At 44.5% G+C, this 10,842-nt stretch overlaps 1 pseudogene across 1 annotated transcript in view; it reads left to right on the forward strand.

Annotated features, from left to right (window-relative positions):
* Positions 1-405: 405 nt before the first annotated feature.
* Positions 406-10,842, forward strand: part of LOC148888105 (short transient receptor potential channel 6-like) — a 12,866-nt pseudogene continuing 2,429 nt past the window's right edge. The window contains exons 1-9 of the transcript XR_016117214.1: positions 406-443; positions 930-1,595; positions 1,842-1,995; positions 2,088-2,252; positions 2,401-2,617; positions 2,735-2,950; positions 9,091-9,278; positions 9,494-9,702; positions 9,792-9,848. The product of XR_016117214.1 is annotated as a short transient receptor potential channel 6-like (transcript). The remainder of the gene's footprint in view (positions 444-929; positions 1,596-1,841; positions 1,996-2,087; positions 2,253-2,400; positions 2,618-2,734; positions 2,951-9,090; positions 9,279-9,493; positions 9,703-9,791; positions 9,849-10,842) is intronic.

Raw genomic sequence — 10,842 nt, forward strand, 5'->3', positions numbered from 1 at the left:
AGAGCAAGCCCATGCTGTGTTTTGAAAATGACTGCACTGTTTAATAAGCTATATTCTTATGTCACTGAAAACCTTAGAAACACTTCTCTGCAATATGGAATAAATGTTATAAAAATACGGACAAATGATATCTCTAGTACTTAATTTAGGTAGATTACCTGGCAATAGAACACCTTAAAGGTCGTGGATTTGTACTAAAAATGTACAAATAAAAGGAACACATTTTAAAAAATTGTGATTTAAATTTAGTTTTGGTTGAGTTTACATTTTTTGCACAATACTTCACTGCAAACTGCAACAACCATTGCAAACCAATGACTTAAATTAATATAGCGTGAACAGTGTCAAGAAGCATCCTTGTGGAGCTGTACCTAATTATGTGGCCCACGACTGCAAATCGGCTCAATGTCAAATCCGTACGAGCTAATCCTGTCCGACAATACGTACAATTTGGATGAAAGGGAAAGTCTCACTTAGTCATTGTAAACTGCAGCAATTAGCGGCTGCCGTCACGTCATCACTCAAATTAAATCAGTGACAAGATTTACTTGGTTTCGTGATTCTCGATTAAACAATGGCCTCCGGAACCCATAGGCTGGTTTCCAAAGGAGTATCACACATAAACCCGTTGAGAGTTGCCTATAAGAAGCTCGGTGACGTGCTGCGAGTGTCCTACGTGTTTTCGGCCTCCTTCTGGAGCTGAGCTTGAGGGTGTTAAGGAGGCCAGATGATGAGTCTGTCGGTAGTGTCCTTCATGGGGAGAGAGTAATAACCTAGCCCTTCAGAGTTGTCACTTTGTCGAAGATCTCTGCAGGATACAGTATATGGACAGTCGGGCTAGGTGAAAATAAATTAACCTTTGCCAGATAACAGGCAAACTCTCAGGATGGACGTCATGGAACGCTGCCGGCCTCTTCTGTCACCATCAGCTCCAGCCTCTCCATGACAGAGGAATCCTTTTTAGACGCCGTCGTGTGCGGTAACATTCTTGAAGTGAAGCGCTTGATAGATGAGCTGCCGGACATCAACATCAGTAGCGTCAATTTCACAGGCCAGAACGGTTTGCAACTGGCCGTGGCCAACAAACGTCTGGAGATCACCAAGTTGCTCCTGGAGAAGAAAGAGCTGACGAGGATGGGTGATGCGTTACTCCTAGCCTTCCGGAAAGGCTACGTGCACATCGCGGAGGCCATCTTGAGTTATCGGGCCTTTGCGGATGTTGAGAGGTTGACGTTCAGCCCCAGTCAGGTGGATGTACATCGAGACCTCTTTGCTTATGACGGGAACGGCAGACTTTTCTCCAACGACATCACACCCATCATCCTGGCCTCCCAGTGCCAAGACTACGAGATCATGCACTTGATTCTCGCCAGCGGAGCTCGTATGCAGCAACCCCATGACTACCACTGCCGGTGCGGCGCCTGCAGCCATCAGCAGGCCAACAACTCCTTCAGACACTCGCAGTCCCGCATCAACGCCTACAAAGGTCTCGCCAGTCCAGCCTACTTAACGCTTTCAAATGAGGACCCCGTGATGGCAGCGCTCGAGCTGAGCCACGAGCTGACAGTCTTGGCGAGCACTGAGACGGAATTCAAGTAAAGACTATATGAGATGTCATCTCTGACGAGTTCAGCCAGTCTTGAGTCAAGGAATGCTTAAGATCTTGTAATGTAGCGGGTCTCAAGCAATCATCCACTGCCGATGCCAAAACATGCTCTGAAACATTTTCTGGTTGCTTTAAATCTGTCCGGGGGTTCTTTTCAAATTATTAAAGTTAGTAGACTTCTGAAATGGAACCCGGTGCAACATACTGACCCGTGTTTTCCATTCTCTTGCACCAGAATCCTGTCCATGCAGTGCAAAGATTTCATGGTGGGCCTCTTGGACTTGTGCCAGAACACGGAAGACGTGGAAGCCATTTTGCACGGCGACTCGCTCCGGAGTGCACAAAATCTGTCCAGGTTAAAACTTGCCATCAAGTATGACGTGAAGAAGGTGAGTTTTTGACAAAAAAGTCCCCCCAAAAAACAAACATAAACTGTATTTATATATTCTTTCCCTGACTACTTCCTCTGTGCTTGTCTCAGTTTGTGGCTCATCCCAATTGCCAGCAACAGCTACTTTCCATCTGGTATCAGAACGTTTCTGGACTTCGTTAACGGACTCTGGCAGTGAAGATTCTCCTGGTCCTCGGGGTCGTGGTTGGCTTGCCTTTTCTAGCACTCGTGTCCTGGATGGCGCCATCCAGTAAGGTCGGTTATTAGAGAATAAGTCACGTCTAGAGGGTAGTACTCAATGATTCTGGGTCTTACCTACCTAAAATGGATTGCATCCCGAGCCCCATTTCTGGTGTTCCATGCAAAACGATCCTGTTCTTGCCTGTTTCCTCTATTCCATTAGTTAGGGAAGTTGATGTGCGGCCCCTTCCTGAAGTTTGTCGCCCACGCCGCTTCCTTTGTGACATTCCTGTGCCTCCTGGTCCTGAACACCGCTGACCGCTTCAACAGACCACCGCTGATGCCCAACGCGACGGCCCACGATCGGCCATCGCAGCTCTTCCGCATGACGATAACAGCCTTCACCTGGATGGAGATTCTCATCATGTCCTGGGTTCTAGGTTAGGTCTTCTCCTACCGATGGACCAAAGTACCTACCGACCTCCTGTCCAGTGTCCAGGTGGTCGCATCCTGTAATATGTCCATTTTAAAAAGGCGATGGTTTTCTGCATTTGCAGGGAAATTTTTGGAAGAATGCAATGCCATTTGGTCGCAGAAAATCAGAGAATATGTCTCAGAGCTGTGGAACCTTCTGGACTTCAACATTTTGGCCATCTTCACCAGCTCGTTCACTGCCCGGCTGATGGCGTTCACCGCCCAGAGCTATGTGGACCAGCAATACGCAAACCTGTCCTACACCTCCTCGCCCAGGGACGTTGAGTATTTTCAGCTTGGTAAGTCAAGAGTAGACATCCTTTTGTCATCCGCCATGATGAATTTGCTTGAGTCGTACTCTTCAGAATCAGAATCATCTATTGCCATGTAGGTAGAACACACAAGGAATTTGTTTCCGGTAGAACACGCTGCACTAGTATCATCATCAAAAAATTGCTAAGTGGCACTATACAGTTCCATTTGGGCTACTGTTGAAAGAGTTCAAAGAGTTCAAAGAGTTAATGGCTTGGGGGAAGAAGCTGTTTAAATGTCTGCTGGATTTGGTGCGCATGGATCGGTAGCGCCTGCCTGAGGGGAGTAGCTGGAAAAGGTAGTGGGCCGGGTGCGCAGGGTCCAGTAGGATTTTTCTGCGCCCTAGTTTGGATTCTTGCAGTGTGCAAGTCCTCGAGAGTGGGTAGGGCGGTGGCAATGATTTTTTCCGCCGTCCTAACTGTCCGTTGAAGTCGGATTTTGTCCATTTTTGTGGCGGCCCCAAACCAAACGGTGATGGAAGAACACAGTATCGATTCGATGACAGCCGTGTAGAAATGTTGCAGCACCACCTGTGGCAGGCCATGCTTCTTTAACAGCCTCAGGAAGTACATTCTTTGTTGGGCCTTTCTCAAGACAGAGTTGGTGTTGACCTCCCACTTCATGTCCTGAGAGACTGTGATTCCCAGGAACTTGAAGGTCTCAACGGTTGACACGAGGCAGCTGCATAGTGTGAGGGGTAGGTGTGGTGATGGATGTTTCCTGAAGTCCACGATCATCTCTACTGTCTCTACTGGCTCTAGGTTGTGACGGCTGCACTAGAGCTCCAGCTGCTCCACTTGTTGTCGGTACGCAGACTCGTCGCCGTCTTTGATGAGACCGATGACCGTGGTGTCGTCTGCGAACTTTATGAATTTGACAGCTGTGTGTGTTGAGGTGCAGTTGTTCGTGTAGAGAGAGAAGAGCAATGGAGAGAGGACACATCCCTGCGGGGCTCCAGTGCTCGTGGTTCGTGTTGAGGATGATATATTTCCCAGTCTGACCTGTTGTGTCCGTCCTGTCAGGAAGCTGAGGGTCCACTGGCAGATCGTAGGGGACACACCAAGCTGGAGAAGTTTGGGGATGAGGAATTCTGGGATGATGGTATTGAACGCAGAGCTGTAGTCCACAAACAGGATCCTTGCGTAGAATCCTGTGTTGTCAAGGTGGTCGAGGATGTGGTGCAGTCCGATGTTGACTGCATCCTCCATAGACCTGTTTGCCCGGTAGACAAACTGAAGAGGATCTAGCAGAGGTCCGGTGATGTTCTTTAGGTGGTTCAGCACGAGCCGTTCAAAGGACTTCATGACCACAGACGTCAGAGCGACAGGTCTATAGTCGTTCAATCCCGAGGGTGCCGGTTTCTTTGGAACTGGGATGATAGTAGACTGTTTGAAGCAGGATGGGACTTCAAACTGCTCCAGGGATCTGTTGAAGATTCGAGTGAAGACCGGAGCCAGCTGGTCAGTGCAGACTTTCAGGCAGGAGGGGGAAACTCTGTCAGGTCCCTCAGCTTTCTTGATCTTCTGCTGCTTGAAGAGCCATCTCACCTCCAGTTCGTGGATCTGTAGGGCAGAGGGCGGAGATACGGTAGTTTCTGGTAATGGTGGAGGGACAAGGGAAATGAGGGTGTCCTTTTCAAATCGGCAAAAGAATGTATTTAGCTCATCAGCCAGACCATTGTTGTACACTGCTTGGGGGGGATGGTAAACGATAATTTGTTATTGCTTTCAGGCAATTCCACATCGATGCAGTCGTTAGCGGAGAACTGTTTGTTAAGCCTCTCCGCATAACTTTTCTTTGCGATGTTAATTTCCTTTGTCAGTCTGTTTCGGGCGAGTTTGTAAACTGCTCGATCGCCGCTTCTAAATGCGGACTCTTTCTCTTTCCTAAGCTGCCTGAGTTTGGGAGTGAACTATGGCTTGTTGTTGTTGAATGAGCGGAAGGACTTTGTTGGTACACACATGTCCTCACAGAAACTAATGTATGATGTTACAGTGTCTGTGTATTCATCCAATGTGCCAGTTGAAGTTTCAAAGACGCTCCAATCAGTGCGGTCTAAGCATTCTTGTAGAGCTAACTTTGCTTCATTAGTCCATTTCTTAACAGTTTTGACGACCGGTTTTACACATCTGAGTTTCTGTCTGTATGTGGGAATTAAGTGGATGAAATAGTGGTCAGATAGACCCAATGCTGCATGCGCAACAGATCGGTATATCCCTTTGAGTGCTGTGTAACAGTGATCTAGAATGTTTTCTTCTCTGGTGAAACAGTCAATATGCTGCTTATATTTGGGAGGTTCACGGTTTAGACGCGTTTGATTAAAATCGCCCAAAATGATCAAGGGTGACTCTGGATATTTCAGTTCGAGTTTGTTTACATGGTCCGCTAGCGTTTGTATACACGCGTTAGCATTATCTCGTGGCGCGATGTACACGGCGACGAGAATAAAGGAGGCGAACTCATGTGGCGAGTAGAATGGCTTGCAGTTGAGAGACAGCGATTCCAAGCCAGGGCTGCAGTGTGCATCGAGCATCGTGACATCGGTGCACCATTCTTCGTTGATGTAGAAGCATATTCCACCACCTTTGAATTTCCCCGATTGCTCCGTGTCACGGTCGGCTCTGAGGAGACGGAAGCCGGGTAGGTGTAGCGCGGAATCCGGGTGGCGGTCACTGAGCCAGGTCTAAGTGAAGCAGAGCGCAGCAGAACGTGCAAATGTTTTATTTTTTTTTTTTTGTGAAAAGAAGAAGTTCGTCCATCTTGTTTAGTAGTGAGCGTAGATTAGCGAGATGGATCGATGGGAGCGGCGTTCGAAATCCACGCTGCCGTAACTTGACGAGTACGCCGGCTCGCTTACCCCTCCTACGCCGGCGTCTCAAAGCTCCGTACAGAGCTGCTACGCCGCTCGCGAGCAGCGCCGAAAAACCTTGTAGATTTTGTTGTGTCGGTGAAAATAGTCCAAGAGTGGATTCCCCAATGCTCAGCATCTCTTCCCTCGTGTAACTAAGTCGCGTAGGGTCGCAAAAAAACAAATGAAAATGACAAAACCAGGAACAATACTAGGGAGCGTGTGACCGAGGCTGCCATTCGCGGCGCCATCTTTGAATTCATCAGTTTCTTCTCCATACAGCAGGGGTGTCAAAGTCATTTTTTGCCGCGGGCCACATTTTAGTTATGGTTTCCTCTCGAGGGCCGTTATGAATTTGGGGAACCCATTAGAATGTTTAAATCCCTTCAAATATTACATATAGAGCACACAGCAAATTAATGAATAACTCGTTTTCAAATCTGAAGTCAAGAATAATGACTTTTATTGTGGTTGACATCCAAAAATATGAAATTTTGGCTCAGATTTTAGCAATCATCATGGAATTTAACAAGTTTGATTTGCTTTTGCGGGCCGAAAAAAAATGATGTGGCGGGCCGGATTTGGTCCACGGGCCTTGACTTTGACACCTGTGCCATACAGTATTCAGAAGCACCTGTATTGAAAAGAGACTGAAAACAAAATAGTTTCTGATGAACTTCCTGGTAGAATATATATTTTTTCCTTCACAATTAGTTGTCATTGTGTAAGAGGTTTTGATAGCTCTGCTCGCAGTGTGAACTGAGTGACAAACACTAATGTAGCTAATAATAACGACTGCAGTCTGTGTTTTTCCGGATTAGACAATTAATTTTTGAATGTCAGAAGCCAATGGTTTTTAGGCTTCCACAAGACACAACACATATACCACGAATGAACCCATCATTAGAAATAAGGGTGCGGAAAGGGAATGTTTTGCTTCTCCAAATGTTCTGAATTATCTTCATTAATGATGCTTGGTTCACATTCCTCAAAGTCCGAAAGAACATTTGAAATTGTCTCATGTAAACAACAATAACAACCATTTTTTTACTTTAAATCAGAAAATTAGTTATTCATTAATTTATTAGGCATATCCAATCCAATCCAATCCAATCCAATTATGTGCTCTCTATGCAATATGTAGATGGGATTAAACATTCTAATGGCTTCCCCAAATTCATAACGGCCCCCCAAGAGGAAACCGAAATTACAATGTGGACCGTGGTAAAATATGAGTTTGACACATTTTTTTTCTGATGAATAAATCCCAAAACTGATCTATAAATCAAGATCTCAGCTGCAGTTGACTTAATTGCAGTAGAAAAGCATAGATACATACTTTGTTTCTTCACACCACTCTTCACAGGCTAGAGCAGGGGTGGGCAAACTTTTTGACTCGCGGGCCGCATTGGGTTCTAAAACTTGACAGAGGGGCCGGGCCAGGAGCATTTGGAGGGAGTGTTTTGGCCGGAAATACTCTGAACAAGTTATGTCCATAATTTATAAAATCACTTCAAATGACTTCGACTGAGCGTATTTTACAAAGATTCCACAGCATATAGCTATAGTTTACGTTTTAAGACTTGCGCTGAATATTCATGAAGTCTTGTTTTCGAGTTGATGACGATCCCCATGTGACGTCACGTTTGGACTGCCCCTGACCGAGAAAGCGACATACAATGCATTTTGGGTACTTTGTTTGGTCTGAAAACTTCGTGTTGATCCGTGTTGATGGTGAAATTAGAAGGAAAACACATAAATAACGCCATGGTGAATTGTTGTGTGTTGCACCAAGACAACTATTTTATATTCGCTGACACAAATTCCCAGCTGACAAATCAGCCCATTTCCAACGGATTGATATGGAAGGACTCCTTGAATCAATTGCAAACATTTATGCTTTCCTCTTCAGAACTATTTGAATCATATTCATAACTGGATGAGTAACAAGAAAACATCTTCTCAGAATCTGAAGCCATTGTTTTGATTCTCGATCAAGGGCAAGACGTCTTGGCGTGACGTCACGAACAGGGGGGTGGGACCTTCTGAAACTGACCATTTCCGGATTGATTTTGAAGTCATTTTTATTGGTGTTTTTCATTAAACTAAAAATATCAGCCTGCCTGATTTGGGTATTTTAGATGCTATAAAACGTTTTTCTGATGTCAGTGGGAAACAAAAACAAAAAATGGTGCCGGTTGTCCTTTAAATGTAGTATGTACAAACCTCATAGCACAGTAAGAACACTACAACCCAATTTATTAACTGTCTTTCAAATGTGAAAAATATCCCTGATCAGTTAATAAATTTGTCTCAAGGAATATGGCGTTTACATACTATTTCGCACATACTTGGAGGAGGAAATGGAAATAGATTAAAATAACATATGCACTGTGATTTATCAAGATTGCGTCTGTTTTTAATACGCTTCCACCGAAGGGGCAAAGTAAAGAAATCAACATTTATTGAAAAATGGAATCACTTTCAACATTCAAAACATATTATTACACAACGAAATATTCAAGCTCAATAATACCTACTTGTGTTAAATTCCGCCAAATCATAGATGGTTTGTCCTGCTCAACAAACTCCTCACAGACGCCCTCGCCTTCACGCGCAAACAATACACGTGTACCGTCGCCGAGCACACAAACATATACTACCTGCAGTTGAAATTTCCATACTCGGCACGGCAGCCAATCAGAAGCCTGCTTCTTTCTTCCGGACTTTCGCAAGCGTTATAAAGTCGTGCAATTGCATGTCCTTTTCCAAAATAGATGCACAGAACCTCAGCCCAGAAGAAAGATTCAAAAGAAGCTAACAACATATGTGACGCTACAAAACGTAAATTTACATTAAAGCGTGACTGTAAAGTGTATGTGAGACTTATGAAAGAGGCTTAGTGGCTCATAGGAAGCAATGCAAACGTTGCATTGTGCACCGCAATGACAATCGACTACTGCAGCAAAATCTACAGCCATGCACTTTTACCGTAAATTAAGCAAGGTAGCATTTATACTAGGTGCATTCTTGATTAAAAAAAACTTTATACTTTGTGACAATGTTTTTTAATGTGATTAGTTGTCTCATTGTGCTTCAAGTTGTGAAAAATGGGGCAGGCAACTTTTCAGTTATCTGCCCTGTTTTTCGCTAACTTTTTGTCATGAGTTTTAGACACTGTTTGTACTATAATTTGGGCAAATTTGGCGGGCCGGATTAAAAAGCCTAACGGGCCGTATGTGGCCCGCGGGCCGTAGTTTGCCCATGTCCGGGCTAGAGGAAAGCTTAAAACACTTTTTTGGGCCATCTTTGGTCTGTCAGAAGTGAAGTCGGTGGTGATTGATATTGATCACAAATTCAGCGAGAAAATCGGCTACATCCTGTATGGTATCTACAATGTCATCATGGTGATCGTCTTGCTGAACATGCTCATCACCGTGTTTAACAGCTCCTATCAGGAGATTGAGGTACGCATTGCCAAAACTACCATGTTAGACATTTAACTCTTCGCTTGAGTGTCGGTGTGAAAGTGAGCGTGAAAGGTTGTTTATCTGAATGTATCTGTTGCCTTTTAGACATTCAACTTTTCGATTGAGTGCCGGTACGAATGTGAGCGTGAAAGGTTATTTATCGTTATGTATCTGCTGCCTTGAAAAAAGTACATTTTGTCCCTCTTTCACAGGGTGATGCTGACGTGGAATGGAAGTTCGCCCGAGCCAAATTATGGTTTTCATATTTTACCAGGGCACTTCACTGCCCGTCCCCTTCAACCTGCTCCAGAGTCTGCGCCCCATTACTTCACTTTTTTGCGGACTCAAAGGATGTCTGCAGGAAGCGGCTCGAGGAAAAGTCTGAGAAAATATGCAGGGAGATGAAATGGAGCGAAGAAAGGTAGAGAACATCAACCAATACGCGATTTTATTTTGCAAAAGTTAGTTTTGTCAACCTCAAGTTTCTACTTCTGTTGTTTTGGGTCTTAGTTAAGTCAACAAGAAGACTCCAGAGTGAACGCATCTGCGCGTCCAACACCTTATCAAGTAAACAATCCATCAAATTTCTCACCTACCTCCTTACCATATCTCTACTACCAGCAGCACAACCTTCCTCCAACAATACCTAGTTTCCTAAACAATTTCAATACCCACAGTAAACCTGCCAACCGACCATGAAACCTCCTGTGTTATACTTATCCGTTAACTACTAATGATCATCAACTGACCAACTGCCTACCTACCAACCTCCTGCCTCACCTTGCTAACAGTATTTTATCAACTGTACCTACCTACTGAACCTACAACCTACTTCGCACAAACAAAACCTAGCTAATTACCCCAACCAACTATGTACACCCATTGTACCTTCCCATATCTACTTAATGACTCACAACTACCTTCTTAAATACAGTAAAGTCTCGTTATATCGATATTCAAGGGAGTCCGAAAAAATATCGATATAACCGGGACTATCGATATATCCGACCCTGTTTGCATGTAATTTTCTCCGTGCGTGCATAGAAATAGTATCAATATAACCGGGACTATCGATATATCCGATATCGATATAACGAGACTTTACTGTACCTACCAATGGTAAAGATAGGTCGCTAGCTCCCCATCACCCAAGCTACCAGGCACAGCGACACACGTTTCTGATTAGGGTAAAGCATTCTTTAGTCCCAGTGTAGTGTCAACCTTGCAGCTAGTTAGCTCGCTTTTCTTACCCCAACCAACTACACCTTTTGTATCTTCCCATATCGACTTATTGACCCACAACTACGTTCTTAAACATCAAGTTATAGTAAAGCTAGGACGCTATCGCCCTATCACCCAAGCTAAATCACTCATTTGCCTCGATGTAGTATCAACCCTGCTAGCTAGCTAGCTAGCTATTCTCATTCCTAACAACTACACTTAGCTAACTACATACACTTGCCTGGATCTACTGTTGCCTGACAACCAACTTCACCTACCTACTCTATTTATCAGTACAACCTACCCTAGAAAGAACACCAAGCTACACATATGACATATT

Source organism: Hippocampus bargibanti, linkage group LG14 (assembly GCF_051943395.1).
Source record: "Hippocampus bargibanti isolate YZ-2025 linkage group LG14, ASM5194339v1, whole genome shotgun sequence".
NCBI classification, from domain to species: Eukaryota; Metazoa; Chordata; class Actinopteri; order Syngnathiformes; family Syngnathidae; genus Hippocampus; species Hippocampus bargibanti.